Here is a 22,006-nt window from a genome sequence, read left to right on the forward strand (position 1 = left end):
TCACTTACATAACACAATAAGAAACTTCTAAGTTCAGCCTGTTATTTCTGTACCTAACGACGAATACTGTTAACTAAATAAAATGTAAAATAATCCATAATCTCTGGTTGATTTTGAAATTGAATGTATAAAATACAGAACTACACTGTGTTATAATCTGAGCTCTCTTTTTAATGTTGTGCTTTTACAGGTAGCAATAAAAATAGAATATAATCTGCCTGGGCAGCATCCTGCATCCTCTGTCTTGCGCGATATCAAATATTTATCTGGGCTTTTTCTGGAAAGTCAGCCTTCTGATAAAACTTTTCAGAAGTGTAAGGCTTACTTCAACTTGGGTTCCAAGTAGATAATAGTCCGTGTGTGTGTTTAGTATGCAAAGGCCTGCAGTACATTTTCAATGTTGGTAAATGTGTTGCATGTAGCTATTGTTTCAAGAGTGCTCTATGGCAGTGGTCTCCAAAGTGGGGTGCGTGCATCCCAGGGGGTGCCCAAGAGGATCCTTCAGGGTGCACGGCAGGAGGAGCACCACCGGAGCAGCGCTGCTTTGGCAGTTCGGGTTTTGTTTTGTTTTTGCTTCGGCAGTTGGGCTTTTTTTTTTTCTTTTTTTGCTTGGGGCGGCAAAAATGGTAGAGCTGGCCCTGCGGCACGGCAGGGGGTGCGTGCTCAAAATTTTTTTTACTGATAGGGGTGCGCGATCAAAAAAGTTTGGAGACCACTACTCTATGGCTCAGACTGCTCTTTATGTTAGCTTTTAACATCTATCATTCTGATTTCTATGCATTATGCCATAAAATATAAGAGGCCACATCAACTGGTGTAAATCATGATTTCAATGAAGCAACACTAACTTACACTGAGGATCTGGCCTAAGAAGCCTGACTCCCTGTCAGGGGGTGGCAGTTCAAGGAAAAAATATTATAGACCGAGTTATTGTATTCACATTCTCCTGGAAGCTGCATATTTGTTCTTTCTTTCTATTCTATTTTTCTTAAATCTGATACAAAAGCCACCTGGGCTTGTTTTGCCCTTTTGTGTGGAAGAACATAATTACTAACATGTTGATTCCTCCTCTTGTTGCTAGTGATGTTCAAGTTGGTTCCTGTGTGTACTCATTGTATCCACTTATGAAAAGGAGGATGCAGCTCTTTGGACAGGAAAGATATCAATTTTTTGAGACATGAACCTGGACAAAAACCTTAGATCCTGAACTTTGGGAAAGCTCAAATCAAAATCTGAATTTTGTGGCTGGTGCCCATCTTGAATCTGTAATCAGGAGTGGATGGAATTCACACCGTTCAAAGAGTTTAAGAGGGAATTAATTAGAGCATAAGCCTTGTGCTGATCCTCTGCAGAGGAAGTGAATTTCCCTCTTGTGGCAATGTGACAAATTTCTCTATCTTTAACCAAATGAAGGGTATTAGTTAGTGAAATGTGCCTAAATATGTTTTATGGGCTGGCGTAGATTCTTTATTTGTTTAGATAATTTTGTTCACATCTAGCAAACATCCTTACCTAGAATAAAGGAAAAGGAAATACTTGAAATACACTTAAAGACCATGGATTGTTCAAATGCAGACAAGGAATTTCTGAGCAATCTTTAAATTCAAATCACAACTTCTCTGTGAAAGAAAGGTCACTTCTACTTGTGTTCCAGGGCATTCCTTTCTTTTGTCCTCCCCTTAGTGTGATCTCTCCTTTTGTATTATTACGGATGTACCTTGGTTTTGAACTTTTCTTTTTTTTTAGTACAGAGGACTGATATTTCATTTTTAAAGGATAAAAAAGTAATATATTCAGTAAAGTGAAAATGCATGTTGCAGTCCATACCTTTACATTTTACAGGAAAATATGTAATTCATGGATCTGAAAAGAATTAAGATGCACTATTTTTTTGCTGAAGGCTATTTTAAATTAGGCTAATAAATTGCTGCTCTCTGCCTTGCGTGATAATGCATTACATTATCTACTGATGTACATGTATTGTTTGACTCTAATGGTGTGGAAATTAAATGTTAGACATGGGCCAGATGTTCCTATAGATGAATATGAAATATGACTGTTATAGCGGAGTCTCAATGGGCTAAAAAGGTAGAATGTGAGGTTTTTGAACAACAACAACAACAAATATCTTAAGTGGGTCACTCTAATATGCATCCAGATCCAGCTCTAACACTGGTCTGTTGAGTGGCATTATCTACCCAAGCCATATTTGTAACCATTTCTCAATGAGAAAAAATGATCTCTTCTTTAAAATGCATTCATGATTATAAAGCTCAAAGAAAAGGGTAAATGTTTGCCAGCCCTGTTAGACTGACAGAAACAGCTTGGTGTGCTTCACTAGGTTTCTGTCTTAGATGCAAAAATTCTGAAGGTTCCCTGTGCTCTTCCCCTTTTCTGTGTGCATTCCATGTAGTGGCCAAGGGGACAAACAATTTCATTACAGTGAATATTAATGAAGGTCCCCCACCGGCATCCATACTCTGGGAAAGACAGGGGGAGAAAAGGCTACAATATCCCTTGCAGGGCTAAATTACCCAGTGACTCATAATCTAAATAGCAGCAGAATGTTACAGAACATGGGCACTTAGGATATTTGATAATGATGGACAGGAGTGCCTTTCAAAACTGACAATAAAGTAGCTTTGCCTTGTGAGTATATCCTTTTACTGCAAACCACTAATGCCTAACAAAAGAATAGCAATGGATTTAACAACATGTTTGCATGTGTGAGAGGGGGAGGGAGGAAAATTCTTATGCAATAATTAAATGGCTGCAAACAAACTAGGAGGAAACAGCACTGCTGCAGCTCTTTATAGAAACCGTTGGCAATGCTCAGATCATCTGCCGCTGAGCAGTTCCATTTGTTTTTTCTCAGCAGCCAAAAATGTATTTGTACCATAGGGCCCAGTTCTGCCCTCCTTACCCACATTGAGTAGCACTTACTCATGAGAGTAGCTCCACCCAACACTAAAAACTTATTCTTGGTGCATTGAGGGTAATCAGGGTAGCATCAGGCCCCTAAAGAATAGAGCTGAGTGAATTTTTTTTGGACAAATTCACCAAGTTGTTTTGGTAAAAACAAACAATTTCTGAAGGACATTGACACATTTTGATTCTTCAATTCAAAATTACTTTTTTGTTTCTAATTTTACTTCAATTTTATTTTTTAAAGAGGTAAACATCAGACCAAACAAACTATTTTGTTTTGGACTGACTGAAATGTTTTGTTAGATACAAAATCATGTTTAAAACTTTTTCACTTCACCAAAAAATTTGTAATTTCCCCCCCCAAAAAAGCTGTTATTCACACAGCTCTACTAAAGAATGACAGAAAAATGTATCTTCACTCTCACCCCGCCATCTGATTGCTGGCCCGAACTTGCTGGTTGACAACAGTGGTAAGTTGTACCCCATAGCTTAAAGGGATGTGATAGCAGGCTCATTGGGGAGCTTTTTGAACAGTTTTCTCCCCCTTGAGGCAGAAGGCCTCCCTGGTCTGTAGGCTCTGGGCTGTGTTGAGCCCTCTGGGCTGTGTTGAGCCTCTGGGAGGAGTAATATTACTGTGGGAGTTTTGTTTTTAAGCTTGGAGGTTTTGTGTGTGTATGGTAGTTAGAGCACTGAAGAGTAATACTGTATCCACAAAGCACTCAAGCTGGGGAGGCCTACCTGTCAAACTTCCTGACCAAGAACCCACCCCTCAACCTGGAGTGTGAGGTAAACACCAGGCAGTACCAAGGAATTCCTGCAACAGCATCATTTGATGGTGAGCACTACAACCGCAGCACTAGCTAACTAAAAGTGGTGGAGAGTAGTGGAGGGAGCACGGCCAGATTTAGGGGCAGGTGACCCGAAGGGGGGGGGGCAAGCTTGAGGGGCACCAGCATGCAGATTTACAGATCCTAGTGTGCAAATTTATCATCTTCTATGTGAGGGATAAATCATGCATGCAAATCATGCGTTAAAGTCATGAAATGGGCTACAAATGTAATAAAAAATAAGGTATTTAAAAGTTTAACAAATGGAAGCAGGGTGCTAAAGACGCTGCTTGCCTGGGGCACCATTTGGTCTAGGGCCACCCCTGGGAGGGTGGGGCCATGGTCACTCCCTACCCTGCACTAGCCAGCAGAGATAGGGGAACACACTCTGTAGTGGAACCAGTGAAAGGGTGACTGCAGTGTGTGTGTGTGTTGCTTAGGAGACCCCTTCTCAGTGTCCGGAATTCCACGCCAGGTTCTCCTGCTGCAACACAGCCCCAGCTATCTCTGGTTCCAAAAGCCAGAACTGAACCCTGAGTGCATGATTTTTAGAAATCAAGTCTGATTATCCATCTAGCTCTAGTACTTTTTATGCTCTCTCAGTGGCAGGCACCATCAGATACTAGAGAATGTGTTTTCATCCCAGTGAACAGAGGGCTACACAGACTGCTTGTAACTGTTTTTAGCACAGTAAACATGCAAACCAAATGCCTAGGAAAAAAGCCTTGCCTGGCAGCAATTGATCATTTTTAATTAAAACTTGATATATTGATATTAAAATGTGATATATTAATTTAACCAGCAAGAGATGCCAACCCTAAATGATTTAGGGCACCACTATTTAAAAGACTGCTTCTCACCCTGTATCCCATCACAGCACTTGCAATCAGCAGGGGAGTGCCTGCTGTCAGTCCCCAGGATAAAAAGCAAATTGCTGGAGGCAGAGTGTTCCCAACAGAGGGTCTGTTTGCACTGAATGCACTTCCTCAGCCAGTCCATCAGAGCCTGTAGCTGCCTCCTTTCAGGCTGTGATGCAAGACACCTCCTCAGTTTAGTTTACTGCAAATGGTGAGGTTTAGTAGTTGGGTGGGTTTGGTTTGCTGGCTGGTGGGGGCAGTTTAAAGTAATATCAGGTGTAATATATATTCTTAGTTTGATTTATGGTGACAAGATACCACTGGAATGGACATCTAATAATTATTTTTAATAAAACTAAATTAATAATGATAATGAAACAACCAGGAGGAGGAACTTTAGTAAGGAGCACCAATTCCCCAGGTCACCAATGGGTAGCAAAGAGTCTCTGTGACCACTGCTCACAATTGCTGGAACCCCTGCAGCTACCGTGGATTCAGACTGTTCTCCAGCTGTAAGTCCTCCTGCCTGCTAGGGTACAGGGAGCACCTGCAAAGCTGTAATCCACAACCTAGGGAAGTACAGTCCCTCTCTGTGGTCTCCCTGCATTCTGCCCATCCCTGCACATGGGTTCCACTCCATCAGAATCTTCCATGGTTGGGGAGAATACGCGATTGAAATACATTTTAGTTCCATTTTGATGTGTCCATTCCAGTGAGATCAGATCCTGCAAAATGCTTGAATCTGTTGGTGATGGGGACTGGCTTGATGGAGTTTGATATTTGCTAACATCTGACCTTTTTCTGTGTGGATCAGTAGTGAAGATGTTGTTTGTGAATTAACAGTAAAAATAAATGAATAAATAAAAGTAGTAATGGCAGCTGCCAAATAATTTTGAAACCAGATTCTGGCCTGCAATTAGGGTCTGGGAGGTGTTCATCTGCCTGCCAGGAGCAAATAGTCCAATGCGTAAAATATATTTTTGAAAAGAATTTTAAAATATATGTTTATTGACTGACAAATTAGTCCTCAGTAAAATCTCTTGTAGCAGCTAAGCACTGAGAAGCCACGCCGGGACTTTAAAAAAAAAAAAATCTATTTTTCCACTACTTGCACAGCAATCAAAATTAGAATAAGAATTCAGGCCACCTTGATCAGTGGGGGATGGAGGCAGAGGAATTTTTAAAACTCTCAAACAATACAGCACAGTACTATATTTTGCCAGATTTTAATAATTATATTTTTAAAAGATATGAGCCTGAACCAAAACACCAGAAATTCCCAAACCATAGCAACATTCAAAATCCAAACCCAGATGCGGTTTTACCTTTGGCAAATTACCTCTATCATTCGAGCTGAATGGATACACTGGATATGAAGCTTGGGGTTGGGGCCATATGATCCCGCCATGGGACACAAAAGTAGTCTTCCCCCATGGGAATTACTAGGAGTGCCTCTTATCCTGCGGGGCCGGGGGTAAGAATATGGCCTCGGGGATCCAGTCATCTCAGGAGGGCCCTGTGCGCAGCTTCCATTAACTTCAGTGGTAGTTGAATGCATACATCTCACGGGTGATTGGGCCCCACATTCATAGCTGGATTTTCTAGTTTGAGCCCATCACCAATTAAAAAAAAAAGAACGATAAGGGAAAAATCTGAGTCAAGTACTATCAGGAACCTGACTGAAGTTTGTCTTAAAAATACAGCAGGATAACACAGCTCTCTTTTACTATTACTAGACATCTTATAGGAGACCAGAGCAGAAAGATAACAAGAGATATCAATCTCACTGCAGCAATGATAATGAGATAGGTAGCTGTGCATAAATTTGCAGAGCATTAATTACTACACAGATAATATAGTGCTAGTGTGATGCTGCCTATCCCACACAAGTATACATGGAAGAAGAGGTGAGCACAAATCCAGTTTTTCTTCAGCATAATAATCCCTGGCAGTTTTATGATGAGCTCAAAGATTTTTACGAACACTAATTAATTTTCAGGTTTGAGCCCATCACCAATTAAAGAGATGAATGACAAGGGAAAGTGCTGTTCAGATTTGCACAGTGAGCATCAACTCCAAGCAAACAAGATGCTTGTGAGGTAGGTAAATATGAGTATAATTTTACATAGAGAGAAACTGAGGCAAAGAGGCATTAAGTCACTTGCCCGAAGTTAGACAGCAAGCTAGGAGCAGAGCTGGGAATAAAAACTCAGAGTTCTGACAAAGTCTTCTGCTTTCACCACTAGGTTACATTATCTTGGTTTTTTACAAGCTGACATATTTTGTCATCTTCTGTGTGGTATTCTGTGTTGGGAGACGGGCACAGAGAGTTTCTTTCCCCATCCTCTCGGCCTGATCCATTATTGCCCTGTGGCCCATTAGCATCAGCGAGGTTCATGCAAACCGGCCAGAGGGTAGGCACAAGCAAAGGGTAAAATTAAGTGCTTTGCTTATTGTAACCATAAATCCTAGTCGTGTGAAGTGATGTAAGATATTCAGTACCCTCAACTTTCATTAAAATCCAGGATGTCACAGCCTAATACTGAGTTTTGGTTTCCCTACTGGGAAAAAAAAAATCAAGCTAATGTATATCTACAGTATGTCACAGCAATGTCATAAGACTTCTTTCAATACTATTTGTGCCGGACAGTGCTTTGCAATCCTCTGAAGGAAGGTGCTATAGAAGTGTGAAATATGGGTCAAATGAGACCAATTCAGAAGACACCCTTTCTCCTTTGGCCTTCCTCTCCTGGCTGAAGAATTCTACCCATTTCCCATTTGATGCTATGATTTAATACATAGTTTTAAGACACGGGCTGTGTGTCCAGGGGTTAGAACTGAGAACTTGGAAATCCTGGGTACGACTTCCAACTCTGCCACATCAATTTGATTTATGACCTCGTATAGGTCACTTAAGGTCTTTGTGCCCCCGTTTATCGATCTTGTTTATACAAGAGAGACAGCTTTCTCACGGGTCGGTCTGAGACTGTAGAACAAACTCCAGTAGGAACTAAGGCCCATCACAAATCTCACCACCTTCCACTCCAAGCACACACTTCTTCATCCTGACCTTCTTGAATATAAACATGGAGAAGTGTGTATATTTTAAAAACCAAAACAAACCCCACCAAAACAAAAACAAAACACAATTCAACCCCTGGAGAGAGGATGAGAGAAAGAACTAGTCAAATGACAGATGTTAGGCCTGGTCTACACTACACCTTTAATTCGGATTTAGTGGCTTTAATTCGAATTAACTCTGGAACCGTCCACACAACGAAGCCATTTAATTCGAATTAAAGGGCCCTTTAATTCGATTTCTGTACTCCACCCCGACGAGCGGAGTAGCGCCAAAATCGAATTTGTCAATTCGAATTAGCGTTAGTGTGGCCGCAATTCGATGTTATTGGCCTCCAGGAGCTATCCCACAGTGCACCATTGTGACCGCTCTGGCCAGCAATCTGAACTCGCATGCACTGGCCAGGTGGACAGGAAAAGCCCCGGGAACATTTGAATTTCATTTCCTGTTTGCACAGCGTGGAGAGCACAGGTGACCACAGAGAGCTCATCAGCACAGGTAACCATGCAGGCTGATAATCGAAAAAGAGCACCAGCATGGACCGTACAGGAGGTACTGGATTTGATCTCTATATGGGGAGAGGATTCAGTGCTAGCTGAACTGCGTTCGAAAAGACGAAATGCCAAAACTTATGAAAAAATTTCCAAGGGCATGATGGAGAGAGGCCACAATAGGGACACAGATCAGTGCCGCGTGAAAGTCAAGGAGCTCAGACAAGCCTATCAAAAAGCAAAGGAGGCAAACGGTCGCTCCGGGTCAGAGCCGCGGACATGCCGCTTCTACGCTGAGCTAAATGCATTTCTAGGGGGGGCCGCCACCACTACCCCACCTCTGACTGTGGATTCCGAGCTGGGGATAATCTCATCAGGGACACCTGATGATTCCGCGGAAGGGGAAGAGGAGGAGGAGGAGGACGAGCTGGCAGAGAGCACCCAGCTCTCCGTTCTCCCCAACAGCCAGGAACTGTTTCTCACCCTGACTGAAGTACCCTCCCAAGCCTCCCAAGCCAGCACCCAAGACCATGACCCCATGGAAGGGACCTCAGGTGAGTTTACCTTTTAAAATATAAAACATGGTTTAAAAGCAAGCATTTTTAATGATTAATTTGCCCTGAGCACTTGGGATGCATTCGCAGCCAGTACAGCTACTGGAAAAGTCTGTTAACATGTCTGGGGATGGAGCGGAAATCCTCCAGGGACATCTCCATGAAGCTCTCCTGGAGGTACTCCAAAAGCCTTGCCACAAGGTTTCTGGGCAGTGCAGCCTTATTCCGTCCTCCATGGTAGGACACTTGACCACGCCATGCTAGTAGCAAGTAATCTGGTATCATTGCCTGACAGAGCCTGGCAGCGTATGGTCCCGGTGTTTGCTGGCATTCAAGCAACATCCGTTCTTTATCTTGCTGTGTAATCCTCAGGAGAGTGATATCGCTTAGGGTAACCTGGTTGAAATAAGGGAATTTAATTAAGGGGACTGAGGTGGCCGTTCCTACTGGGCTGTTTGCCTGTGGCTGAAAAGAAATCCTTCCCTGCATTTAGCCAAGTGCAAGGGGGGGGGGGGAGGATTGGCCCAGAGCTTTTCGCGTTTTGCTAGCAGGGATCTTCCCTGATACCAGCCAGGCGGTGGGGGGAGGGATAAAGCACTCATCCCAGAGAATTCATGGCGGGTGGGGGGGGGGGGTGTTAGTTTGGTTCCTGCAGGGATCTTCCCTGATACCAGCCACGCGGTGGGGGGAGGGAGAAAGCACTCATCCCAGAGAATTCATGGCGGGTGGGGGGGGGGTGTTAGTTTGGTTCCTGCAGGGATGTTCCCTGATACCAGCCACGCGGTGGGGGGAGGGATAAAGCACTCATCCCAGAGAATTCATGGCGGGTGGGGGGGGGGTGTTAGTTTGGTTCCTGCTGGGATCTTCCCTGATACCAGCCAGGCGGTGGGGGGAGGGATAAAGCACTCATCCCAGAGAATTGGATGGGGGGGGGGGTGTTAACCTTCAGCAGCAGAAAACAAGCTAACAGGAAAACTGCAGCACAACGGGCTTTGCTTGGTATGTGGGAAAGCAGGGCGCAGAAGCCTAAAGACAGTGGCTTACCATGGCAGCATGCAAGGTGAATTCTGTTGCCCCGACCTGCGTCTGTGATCTCTAGCAGCAAAGCCACAGGCACTCAATATTAAGAGGCAAAATGCGACCTTGCACAGAAATCACATGTGCTATGTAATGTGAATAGTATACACCGTGAAAGAGTATAAGCATTGTTCTGAAAAATGTATCTTTTAAAAAAATTCTCTCCTTTTTTCACTCCCTCCAGCAGGTGCAAATGTTTCAAGCCTCCCTCCTCCTTCCCGAAGGCTATCCCAGATAAGGCGTCGTAAAAAAAAAACGAGAGAAGAGATGTTTTCCGAAATCATGCAATCCACCAGGAATGAAAGAGCTCATCTGAATGAGTGGAAGGAGACGGTTTGCAAGTATAGGAAAGAAGCCAGTGACCGTGAGGACAGGAGGGACCAACGTGAGGACATGAGGGACCAACGTGAGGACATGAGGGACCAACGTGAGGACAGAAGGGACCAACGTGAGGAGAGGAGAGACGCTCGAGATGAGAGGTGGCGGCAGGAAGATCAGAGGAGTCGGGAAGCAACGCTGGGGCTGCTGCGTGAGCAAACAGACATGCTCCGGCGTCTGGTGGAGCTTCAGGAACGGCTGCTGGAGAACCGAGTGCCGCTACAGCCCCTGTATAACCCCCCTACCTCCTCACCATGTTCCATAGCCTCCACACCCAGACGTGTAAGAACACGGGGGGGGAGGCTCCATACACCCTCCCATTCCACCCCAGTGGACAGCCCAAGCAAAAGGCTGCCATTTTTTTAACCTTTTTTTACTGGGCTTTTCCTTCCCGCTGATCCTCCTCCCAAACCCCACTCAGGTTCTGTGCCGCTACAGCCCCTGTATAACCCCCCTACCTCCTCACCATTTTCCATAGCCTCCCCACCCAGATGTGTAAGAACACGGGGGGGGAGGCTCCGTACACCCTCCCATTCCACCCCAGTGGACAGCCCAAGCAAAAGGCTGCCATTTTCTTAACCTTTTTTTACTGGGCTTTTCCTTCCCGCTGATCCTCCTCCCAAACCCCACTCAGGTTCTCTCCCTCTTTTTATAATCAATTCATAAAGAATAAATGATTTTTAAACAATGGTGACTTTATTTCCTTTGAAAGCAAGCTGGGGGAAGGGGGAGGGTGGGTTCCTTACAGAGAATGAGTCAATAAAGGGGGCGGGTTTTCAGGAAGGATAAACAAACATAAATTTCACACTGTAGCCTGGCCAGTCATGAAACTGGTTTTCAAAGCTTCCCTAATGCGCAGCGCTTCATCGTGTGCTCTTCTAATCGCCCTGGTGTCTGGCTGCGAGTAATCAGCAGCCAGGCGATTTGCCTCAGCCTCCCACCCTGCCATAAAGGTCTCCCCCTTGCTCTCACAGAGATTGTGAAGCACACAGCAAGCAGTAATAACAATGGGGATATTGGTTTGGCTGAGGTCTGAGCGAGTCAATAAGGATCGCCAGCGACCTTTTAAACGGCCAAATGCACATTCTACCACCATTCTGCACTTGCTCAGCCTGTAGTTGAACAACTCCTGACTCCTGTCCAGGCTGCCTGTGTATGGCTTCATGAGCCATGGCATTAAGGGGTAGGCTGGGTCCCCAAGAATAACAATTGGCATTTCAACATCCCCCACGGTTATTTTCTGGTCCGGAAAGTAAGTCCCTTGCTGCAGCCGTTTAAACAGATTGGTGTTCCTGAAGACGCGAGCGTCATGAACCCTTCCCGGCCAGCCCACATGGATGTTGGTGAAACGTCCCTTGTGATCCACAAGTGCTTGCAGCACCATTGAGAAGTACCCCTTGCGGTTTATGTACTGGGTACCCTGGTGCTCCGGTGCCAAGATAGGAATATGGGTTCCATCTATTGCCCCACCACAGTTAGGGAATCCCATTGCAGCAAAGCCATCCACTATGACCTGCACATTTCCCAGAGTCACTACCTTTCGTAGCAGCACCTCCGTGATTGCTTTGGCTACTTGCATCACAGCAGCCCCCACAGTAGATTTGCCCACTCCAAATTGATTCCCGACTGACCGGTAGCTGTCTGGCGTTGCAAGCTTCCACAGGGCTATCGCCACTCGCTTCTCAACTGTGAGGGCTGCTCTCATCTTGGTATTCTGGCGCTTCAGGGCAGGGGAAAGCAAGTCACAAAGTTCCATGAAAGTGCCCTTACGCATGCGAAAGTTTCTCAGCCACTGGGAATCGTCCCACACCTGCAACACTATGCGGTCCCACCAGTCTGTGCTTGTTTCCCGGGCCCAGAATCGGCGTTCAAAGCCTATAACCTGGCCCATTAACATCATAATCTCCAAAGCACCGGGGCCCGCGGTCTCAGAGAATTCTGTGTCCGTGTCCATGTCCTCATCACGCTGGTCGCTGCGCTGCAATCGCCGCCTCCTCCTCCTCCTCGCCTCTTTTTTCTGGTCCTGTGTAAGCATAAACTCCACGAGAAAGCGCGAGGTGTTTATAATGTTCAAGACTGCGTTCTGGAGCACAACGGGATCCATGCTTGATGCAGAATGGAGTCTGCAGAGTTCACTCAGGAAAAAAGGCGCGAAATGGTTGTCTGCCGTTGCTTTCAGGGAGGGAGGGGGAGGCTGTACCCAGAACTACCTGCGACAATGTTTTTTGCCCCATCATGCACTGGGGTCTCAACCCAGAATTCCAAGGGGGGTGGAGACTGCGGGAACTATGGGATAGCTATGTAAAAGCTACCCACAATGCAACGCTCTGGAAATCGATGCTACTATGGTAGCTTGGACGCACACCACCGAATTAATGGTGCCTAGTGTGGCCGAATACATTCGAATTTATAAAATCGGTTTCCTAAATTCGAATTATATAAATTCGAATTAATCCTGTAGTGTAGACATACCCTTAGTCATGTTGCTCAAAGCGCTATGGATGAGCATGGTATAGCAACTCATATGGAATATCCACTTGAAAATGGGCATAATATTCCCCACATACAGAATTTTGCTAGGGTGGAGTGAGATTTAATAAATTTTCATTTGTAAAGTGTTTTCAGGTCTGCAGATGAAAGGCACCATCTATTTAGTATTTATTAATAATGAAACATCTTTTAAAACCGCATTGGATTAATATAAGGTTTTTCCTCTGGACTAAATATATGACAAAAAAGAATTTTCCTGTGGAGTTTATTGCAACATGTATTTCAAAGGACTGTGGATCCTCATTGGGAGAATATACTACCAAGTCAATACAGACACAGAAGCTGTTCAGTGGAATAAGGCTTCAGGAAAACACTGGGTTTTCCACACTAACACACATTTGCCCCTAGCAGGAACAGTGGCTACAGAACTTTCCCTGGTCTTAATGGCACCACATGAAGCATAAACACATCACCACGCATTATTAGAGAAATTAGACAAAGTTCCAGGAATAAAATAATCCTTATTAAAATATTTGAATTCAGAAAAATTAGAGCCTGCTCCTGCTTCCAATATTTCCTTAAATGGGACAGGATCAAACCCTACATAAGGGGGTTCAGACCAGTGTTGTGGGAAGAAATCCCTACTGCCAACAAAGCCAGCACAAAGTAAAACATTTTTCATAAAAGTTTTTTCACAAGACTTTTCAGCTGCAAAATGACAATTTTTACCCAGAGGGTAGAATTTTCCAATTATTTACCAATTATTATTCTGTGTTTCCCATTCACTCTAGATGAAATATGGAAATACCTATTTCCATAGACCAGTGGTTCCCCCTGTGCCACTTCCAGCAGCTCCCATTGGCCTGGAGCAGTGAACCGCGGCCACTGGGAGCCACGATCCGCCGAACCTGCGGACGCGGCAGGTACACAAACCGGCCCGGCCCGCCAGGGGCTTTCCCTGCACAAGCGGCGGAACAAGTTTGGGAACCACTGCCATAGACAAATTCTTAGTGAGAAAATTAGTGGTCTTGTGCAGTCCTTTTGATATTGATTTTTCTCTTTTGTCCAAATGTACCCAGAATAACCAGCCTAAATTTATTATAATATAAAATAAAATTGTGAAAAGTGAGTGCTGGGAAAGGATGCTCTTCCTAGCCCCAGGACAGATAAAGCAAAGACATTGGCAGTATTGGCTGCCCTATATTGCTTCACTACAGAACCCCACCACAGTGCCTCAACCCTGTCCTTTAGTGATAAGAAGTAGTTTATCCTCCAGCCATTATCCTCAGCTACCTCCAAGGAGCATTACAGTGTACAGAGGAGAATAAGTTCCTGAAAGTACCTTTGTGGTCTCCAGATCCTGTGCTGGCGGGGTGCATAAATTAGAGCAATCCGAAGGCTGCCCTAAGTTGCAGTGGCTCCACAGCCCCAAGGGACTGATACTGTAGTCAGTGATCAGCAAGACATAAGTGTAGGACATTCTCCTTTCCTCCATGCTGGGTGACAAAGGAGCCATGCTATCAGAGGATCCCCCTACACTACGACGCTTCTTCTGTGGCTGTCAATGCTGAATTTAAGGCTGCTTCCCCTGAAGGTGGGGCAATGCAAAGCAGCCACTTCGTAGTACAGGATTTGCACTCCCATGTCTATTCTAGCTGTGCTTTCTCTACAGAGACTGCCAACAGGGGTGTGAATTGTGGGGTTGGGTTTTGTGATGTGAACACCTGGCCATAGGGAACTGCAACCTCCAAACTCACACAGACCAGCACAATCGCTATATGGTGGTGGTAACTTTCAGTCATTACTATGCTGGTCTGGATTCAAACTGTGTTCCATTACTGTTCTGCTGAACCTACCAACCTCTCCTATTACAGACAACTCATATATAATTACTGTTAAATACAAAAGTGACTTGAACAATCCCATTACTGCTTGCGATCAAGAAATCGGTTTAGTGAGCGTTTAAAAGAAAAGTCAATGGAAATCTTAATAAATAATAATAATTAATAATAATAAAACCTATGTTTTCCCTTTGCTCTTTAGTTCCCATTTGCAGATTCTCATCCCTTAATGAGTCATGATCATTAATACAACACATATGTATAAAATAAAACTCATCTCCTTCTGCCTTTCCCTGGCTGCAGCTGCTTCCCCACCCCCATATCTCATTTTTATTTCCAGACCTAAGTCACCAAAATGTTCCTTGGGAAAAAAAACCTTCTCTTCACCCACTGTCTTTATTTGGTGTGGATTTAACTTGCTGCTTGTGCACAGAACTATAGACCTGAACTCTGACTGATGATGTGAGCCGTCTCTTTGCCACACTAAAGCAATCACAACAACCCAGCTTGAAGCAGTAATGCAAGCTGGACAAAAGCTAAAAGAAAAAAAAAAACAACCAGCAGCCCTTATTTTATCCTGTGAGCTTATCAAGGATTGTTCATCAGCAATGACATCTCTGGCAAACACAGCTCAATGAAATTTGTGATGTCTTTAAAAAGTCAAGGCCAAACTTTCCGAACTTACCAGTAGGTGCCTAAAGTCAGTCCCCTAAATCCAAGTGTATTAACCTCAATAAGAGGCCTGATTTTCAAGGGTACTGACCAGCCACAGGTGTCATTGAAACTGACTGAGATAATGCCTCCAAAAACTCTCCCTCTGTTATACTGTCCCCCCAGCAGTATTCCGATGAAACATTCTTTTATTTGAAATATAAAGGTCAATGAGCCAAGACAAGAGATCAGGAGTACTTGTGGCACCTTGGAGACTAACAAATTTATTTGAGCATAAGCTTTCGTGGGCTACAGCCCACTTCTTCGCATCCGAAGAAGTGGGCTGTAGTCCACGAAAGCTTATGCTCAAATAAATTTGTTAGTCTCCAAGGTGCCACAAGTACTCCTGTTCTTTTTGCGGATACAGACTAACATGGCTGCTACTCTAAGACAAGAGATGTCTATTGCTTTCTTTGTAGCGTAAAATAGTGCTTCCCAAACTGTGAGCCAGGAAAGGTTCATGGGGGGATACAGGAGTGTTTGGGGGAAAAAATAATATGCCCAATTTTTTTTTATTTTCTGATTAAGAGATTATTATACCAGGCTTAAAGCTCACCTGTGTTTTATCTATGGGTCTGCTACGGCTGCTAGCACTGGGAACCTTTCTGTTCCCTCAGCTCCTGTTAGGGGCCTTCCGCAGAGAGACTCCCTGCTGGGGGAAGTATTCAACAGGAAGTCTCTAGTCTCTAGCAGCAGCACTAGCAGATAGGGGAAGGGGGCAGAGGGAGACACAGGTGTGTCTTATCTTTATAATGGAACAATTTTTACCAAGTTAAACCTACATGTAGCAAACATTTGGCTGAAGAAGAAAATGCTTTTAAAACTGAAAAGGAAGAAAAGTAGACAATACAACGCTAGTTAAATTGTTTGGATTTTTGTGTCTCGTTATTACGGTGGAAAGTCCATAGCCATAACATGTCATTTGTTTTCAGGTGTTAGTAAATGAAAATATGAAGCCAAGGAAACTTCAGATGCATTTAGAACCCAAACATCAGGAAATCCAGACTCAAGAACCACGATTTTTTCCTTCAGAAATAAGAAGAATTAAAGCAGCAAAGAAAAGGTCAGGTCTAAAGCAGCAACTGGTCCTCAGATAGCCTTAGAAACATCATATGTTGTAGCCACACAAATTGCAAAATGCAAACAAGCACATGCCATTGATGAGACCTGACTACTTCCAGCAGCAAAAGACATCCGTAGAATTATGATGAGGGAACAAGGAGCCAAGGCACCGAAAACTATTCCTACATCAAATAATACCATCCCTCAATACTTTGATGACCTTGCAGAAAACATCCAGGACCAGTTGATAGAACAAGTTAAGAAGAGTCAATATATTGCAGCGCAGCTTGATGAGTTCACAGACATAGTCAACATGGCTCGGCTTCTGTGTTATGTGAAATTTGTCAAAGCAGTTACAATAGTGGAAAAACTTATTTTGCAAAAAGAGATCCCAATTTGAGTAACCAGTGAGGAAATATTCAAGACCACTGATAAATTCATAGTGCATGAAGGTCTTAACTGGGCTATGTGTGTGGGGCTGTGCACTGATGGAGCAGTAGCCATGACAGGAAAGAATAGGGGAGTTGCAGCATGTGTAAACAAAGTGGCACCAGCAGCAGTTTAGACACACTGCATAATTCATCACCAAGCTTTGGCATCGAAGCAGTTGCAACCTGAAGTACATGAGGCCCTCAACATTGTTATTAAAATTAATGTTATAAAACTCCAGGCAGTGAACACACATTGCTCTAGTATACTGTGTGAGGAGATGGGCTCTTTTGACTAATATTTTCCTGGAGCTGAACATGAATGTCTAGCTCCCGACTGGATCATTCAAAACCCTATTGTGGCAACAGTTGGTTCCATTCCTACCTTAATTATCTCTGCTCAAGAAAATCTCTTAGAATTGTCAAATGATCAGATGCTGAAGTTCAAGTTTTCAAATCTAAAACCACGAATTCTGGATTTCTATTAAAGGAGAGTACAAAGAACTCAGTGATGAATCTATGAAGTGCTGCTTTCATTCACTTCCAGTTATCTCGGTGAGTCTGGGTTTTCAGTAATGATTTCTGTGAAAACTAAACATAGAAATCATTTAAACTTGGAAAAAAACTTACATCTGGTGCTATCTGAGATTCAACCAACGTTGCACAACCTTGCAGTTCGAACCAGGCCCATTCTTCTCTCTAAAATCTTAGGTTGTGTCTGAATAGGCCCCAAAAGCCATATTTTCAAACTGTAGTTTAAAAACTTGGTTTAGATTGGATTATACAATTAAACTAACTGTATGTAGTTGAATAAAGTTGCAAACCATCCAAAATGTAGTATCCCGCTTGAATCTAGTGTCCTGAGTCAATAAACACAATAACAAAAACTAAACAAGAAAATGTTATTTGGTTGTTGGGAGCCACCGAGTCTTAAAATATCTGCAAAGGAGCTGCAGTTATAAGAAGTTTGGGAATCATTTGTGTAAAGTACAGGGTGGGGTGCATAGAGAAGAACTATGTATCTTAGAAACTGGAATTGTATTGCTAGGGTTTGCTTTCATTACAAGAATCCAAGCAATTCTTATTCTAGGAGTAAAATATCCTTTACCAACTCCTTCCTTTCATCTCTTTTTACTTTTGGTAATATCCCATGCTTTTGACATCTTGTCTCTTACTTCCTCTCCCTTCTTCAAAACTTTAGTTCGATCCTCTTTGCTACAATATTCCCTCTCCCATCTTCTCTTTTCACTTTCCCCTTGTTTTTTTTCCCCAGTCACCCATCAGTTTCCTCTCAGACTTTTATTTCTCAGTTTTGTCACTTACAGTTTTGTCCCTCCCATCTCTAGGCTCTAATTGGTGTTTTTAAGTCCTGGCTTCTCCCATCAGTTGTCCAGCAGCAGCAGCAGCTTCCCTATCATCAGTTTCTTTATTTTTAGATCATAGCCAATTATGGTCATTTGTTTTGCGATCACAAGAGGTGCATATACATTCCTTTTAAAAGACCTTATCCCTCAGCTATGTCAAATTACTAAAACCATTTGTATCATGTAAGATGCTTAATTTGTCACAGCCGAAGTGACAGCCTGCTAGCTAGTAGAGTTTACAGTGATTGATAAAATGGCAAACTTAAGAAGCCATACATGGGACTTAAAATATAAAATTATTCTCCAAGGACTAGTGCATGACCCAGACCATGCACCTGCACAGGGGGTAAGAGCCCATCTCTATAGGCTACCTTAGGTCCAGGCCTGTAAAAGGGGGACTACTCACCCAATTACTCCCTTCTCAGAGCAGGATGGTGGGGAAGTATGAGCAATGGGCAGAGCCTTCACTGCACACACTCCCTCCCCAAGCTGGGCAAAGTACTTTATAGCAGCAGTAAATTACTACCCCTAGGAGCAAGAAGGATGCAGAAGAAGAGATGTAACTCAAGAGCTGGGACTTTGTCACAATACCTCCCTGGTCTATTTCTGGGTTGGTGCAATTTAGGAACCACTCCTTGCTCAGGGCTGTGTCAGAATCAAATGTGCTGGGGGCTCCCCTCTCTCCTTGGTTGTTCCAAACTCTTGCAAACTTTGGGGAGGCAGGAATTTACCCAGGAATCACGCCAACACAGAGATCTAGCCCAACACATTAATTAGCATGTACAAAACCCCACAATCATTACAAAGAGCAGTCAGTCCATGAGGGTTGGATATAAACCCGTTATCTAAAGGAATCTCTGCTTCCTCCCTTGTGGCAATGGACAATTCTTATGTCTGCTGCAGGCTCATAGAGACCACATGATCAAGCTGTTATCTTGGCCTGCTCCCAAACCCCAACCTCAGGCTCTCAACCTCTTGTGTCCCTGCAGCATGAGCACATCCTTTCTCCTGCAGCCTGCGCATTACCTTCTTGAATGGCATTTCCATTCTCTTATCAGAGGATAGAGGCAGCAGCAGTAAGTAGGGATGGGGTTTCCTGCTAGCTCTCTAGCCTACAAGGGCTCTGAGGGGTAGAGGTCAACTTCTTTTATCTGTCCATCCCCTACCCAGTCAGTGCTCTGAGAGCAAGTGGGTAAGAGCTGCTGCTGCTGCTAATCTGTGGAGTGGGAGCTTCACACTGTCCATTAGTGATTTACACTTCTATCTCAGGCTCTTCAGGAAGAATTCTTAAAGCACACTGGGAAGCCATGGTTGGAGGATCAGTGAGATAGGATATGTGTTGTTCTCTCTGCACCTACCAGTAGATCTCAAAGCACTTTACAAAAGGTGGTCAGAATCATTATCCCCATTTTGACAGATGGGGAACTGAAGCACAGGTAGCAACACCAGTAGTTAAGATTGCCCAACATCTTCCTCTAAAAGACTCAGTTTTAAGTTGCTTATAACCTTGCCAAATGTTACTTGTTCAAACTGAATTTTTCCATGCTGCTGTCTGCTTCGGATGGATTATTATTATTATTATTTTTAATAATTTCAGCTAAACCAGTTCCACTGTTTCTGAGAATGAGATTGTGGGGAGAAAAAAACCAAACATTGTTCTGTCCAAATTTAAAAGTATTTCAAACTGTTTCATGGAGAAACTCTAGTGACTCCATGCTTTGGAGAAAGAATTTGGAAATTTGGCAGGGAACGGGGGACATGGGAGAGGAGGGGAGGGGAGTAGTTTGCGTTGGTTGGTAGAGTGAGCTGTATTTCAATTCTACCTCTACTCTCCCATCCTTCCAGGCTAAAACTCACCTCCACAGTCTGTTCAGCCAGTTCTGAGGTAGGAAAGCTGGAAGATATTGCACTTTTATTGCACCTGCTTTCATTGGGTTGTAGGTAATCAGAGGACTTTGGGGCTGTCAGTACAGCACTTGTCCTGAGCACTATGGACTTTAAAACCACGGCTAAAACAACATCATAGGGGAAGTTTATGCTACTTATTTGGCTGGATTTTACAACCTCTTCGCACAGGTGTAAATAACTACACCAGTTGCAAGGCAGTGGGGAATCAGGCCCTCAGTCTACAATCCATCCTTCGGATTGCCTGAAGGTTTTAAGGAAATGGACATTATGACCTGATCCTGGGGGAAAAACAAGAACAACAACAACAACACTGGAGGTGCAGGATCTGCCATGGAGTGCCTCTGAAATCAGTTCGGCTCCACACAAATGCAGGGGTCTGCCCACACATCTATCTTTGCAGGATCTGGGTCATGAGGTCTGAATTTGGGGATATTTGTTGATCAGCCCAAGGTGTGTGCAGGCTGATTCTCAGTGTTGTAGGCTATGAGGGTCATCCCAATTTTTAATAGCTGGGTTAAATTCACCTTTCCTTTACACTGATGTAAACCCTAAATAACTTCATTGGCATCATTCCAGATTTTCACCAGTGAAACAGAGATAAATTTGATCCAGTCTCTCTTTCTCATCTGTTCTGCAACAGCTGCACCCCGCAGCATTGTACATGTATCAGGGCTGGCTCTAGGTTTTTTGCCGCCCCAAGCAAAAAAAATTTTGGCTGCCCGCCGTCCCAGCCCTGGGCTTCTCGCCGGACCCCCCTGCTGCCCCAGCCTTGGGCTCTTCCCCCCTCCCCCCACCCACACCCCCTGCCGCCCCAGCTCTGGGCTCCCTCATTCCCCCCCACCATTGCCCCACACACACACCTCCTGCCGCCCCAGCCCTGGGCTCTCTCCCCCCCCACCTGCACCCTCCTTCCGCCGCAGCCCTGGGTCACTGGTAACTCGCTCCCACGGCAGGTCATTCAGCAGGAATTTTAGATGTGCACAGAACACAGACAGAATTGGTTCCCATATGGTTACAGAACTGCAGTAAAGTGGAACAATTTTCAGCTTGTGTGACTGGAGGATATCTGGATGCATATTATAAGACTGTCCTACATAAATGAAGAAAAGTTGAGGTGCCTTTATTATTCTTTTGTTCCACTCTTTCTTTCTATGGGGAAGTTGCCAATGCGATATCACTGTCTTCCTTTTAAACAAACAAACAAAAAAAGGCAATGGCTGTTGAAAATAGCAATTCCAGTCCTAATAACCACTGGGAAGCATTTCTTGCTCAATTTTACCCTACTTTTTCTACAGCAAGTTACAGTGGATCAGTATATTTGATTTGGGAGAAATGAAGTAACAGCTGCCCAAATTGAGCTTGAGCACTCCTGAATTTTGAGTTGTTCAATTCTGGAAGGCAGGTGCTGGGGGGCGGGGGGAAGGGGGCTGTGGCTCTGCGGGGGAGCATGGCAGCATGTATGCAGCAGTGTGTCTGGCGCTGCACAAAGCCAGACACGCTGGTCTGAGTGGCACGGTAAGGGGGCTGGGGGGTTGGATGGGGCGGAGGTTCGGGGGGGGCAGTCAGGGACAGGGAGAAGGGGGGGTTAGATGGGTCAGGGGGGCGGTCAGGGGACAGGCAGCGGTTGGATAGGCATGGGAGTCCCGGGGGTTTGTCAGGGGAGAGGTAGGGGGTGGAGTCCTGGGAGGGAGGTTGGGGGGGGCGTCTCAGGAGGGGGCAGTTGGGGACAAGGAGAAGGGAAGCTTAATGGCTCTCTTAATGGCTCTCCATGCGTCTCTGGACCCTCTCAGCTGTCGGGCTTGGACGGAAACATTGCCTGAGGGTAGTGAGAGAATGGGTTATCGGTGAGGTGGGGGTGGGCGTGAGCCCGGTCAATAGGGGCAACCCCTACCAAGATCTGAGCCTTTTCTCACACGCCCGTTAGAGCTCGACATTATGCTGTTTGGGACCCCTCTTTGAGGAAAGCCTCTGGATTGCAAGTCCAACCGCTACCTCCTCGTGGTGAGAGTCG

Source organism: Emys orbicularis, chromosome 2, assembly GCF_028017835.1.
Source record: "Emys orbicularis isolate rEmyOrb1 chromosome 2, rEmyOrb1.hap1, whole genome shotgun sequence".
In the NCBI taxonomy this organism is placed as follows: domain Eukaryota; kingdom Metazoa; phylum Chordata; order Testudines; family Emydidae; genus Emys; species Emys orbicularis.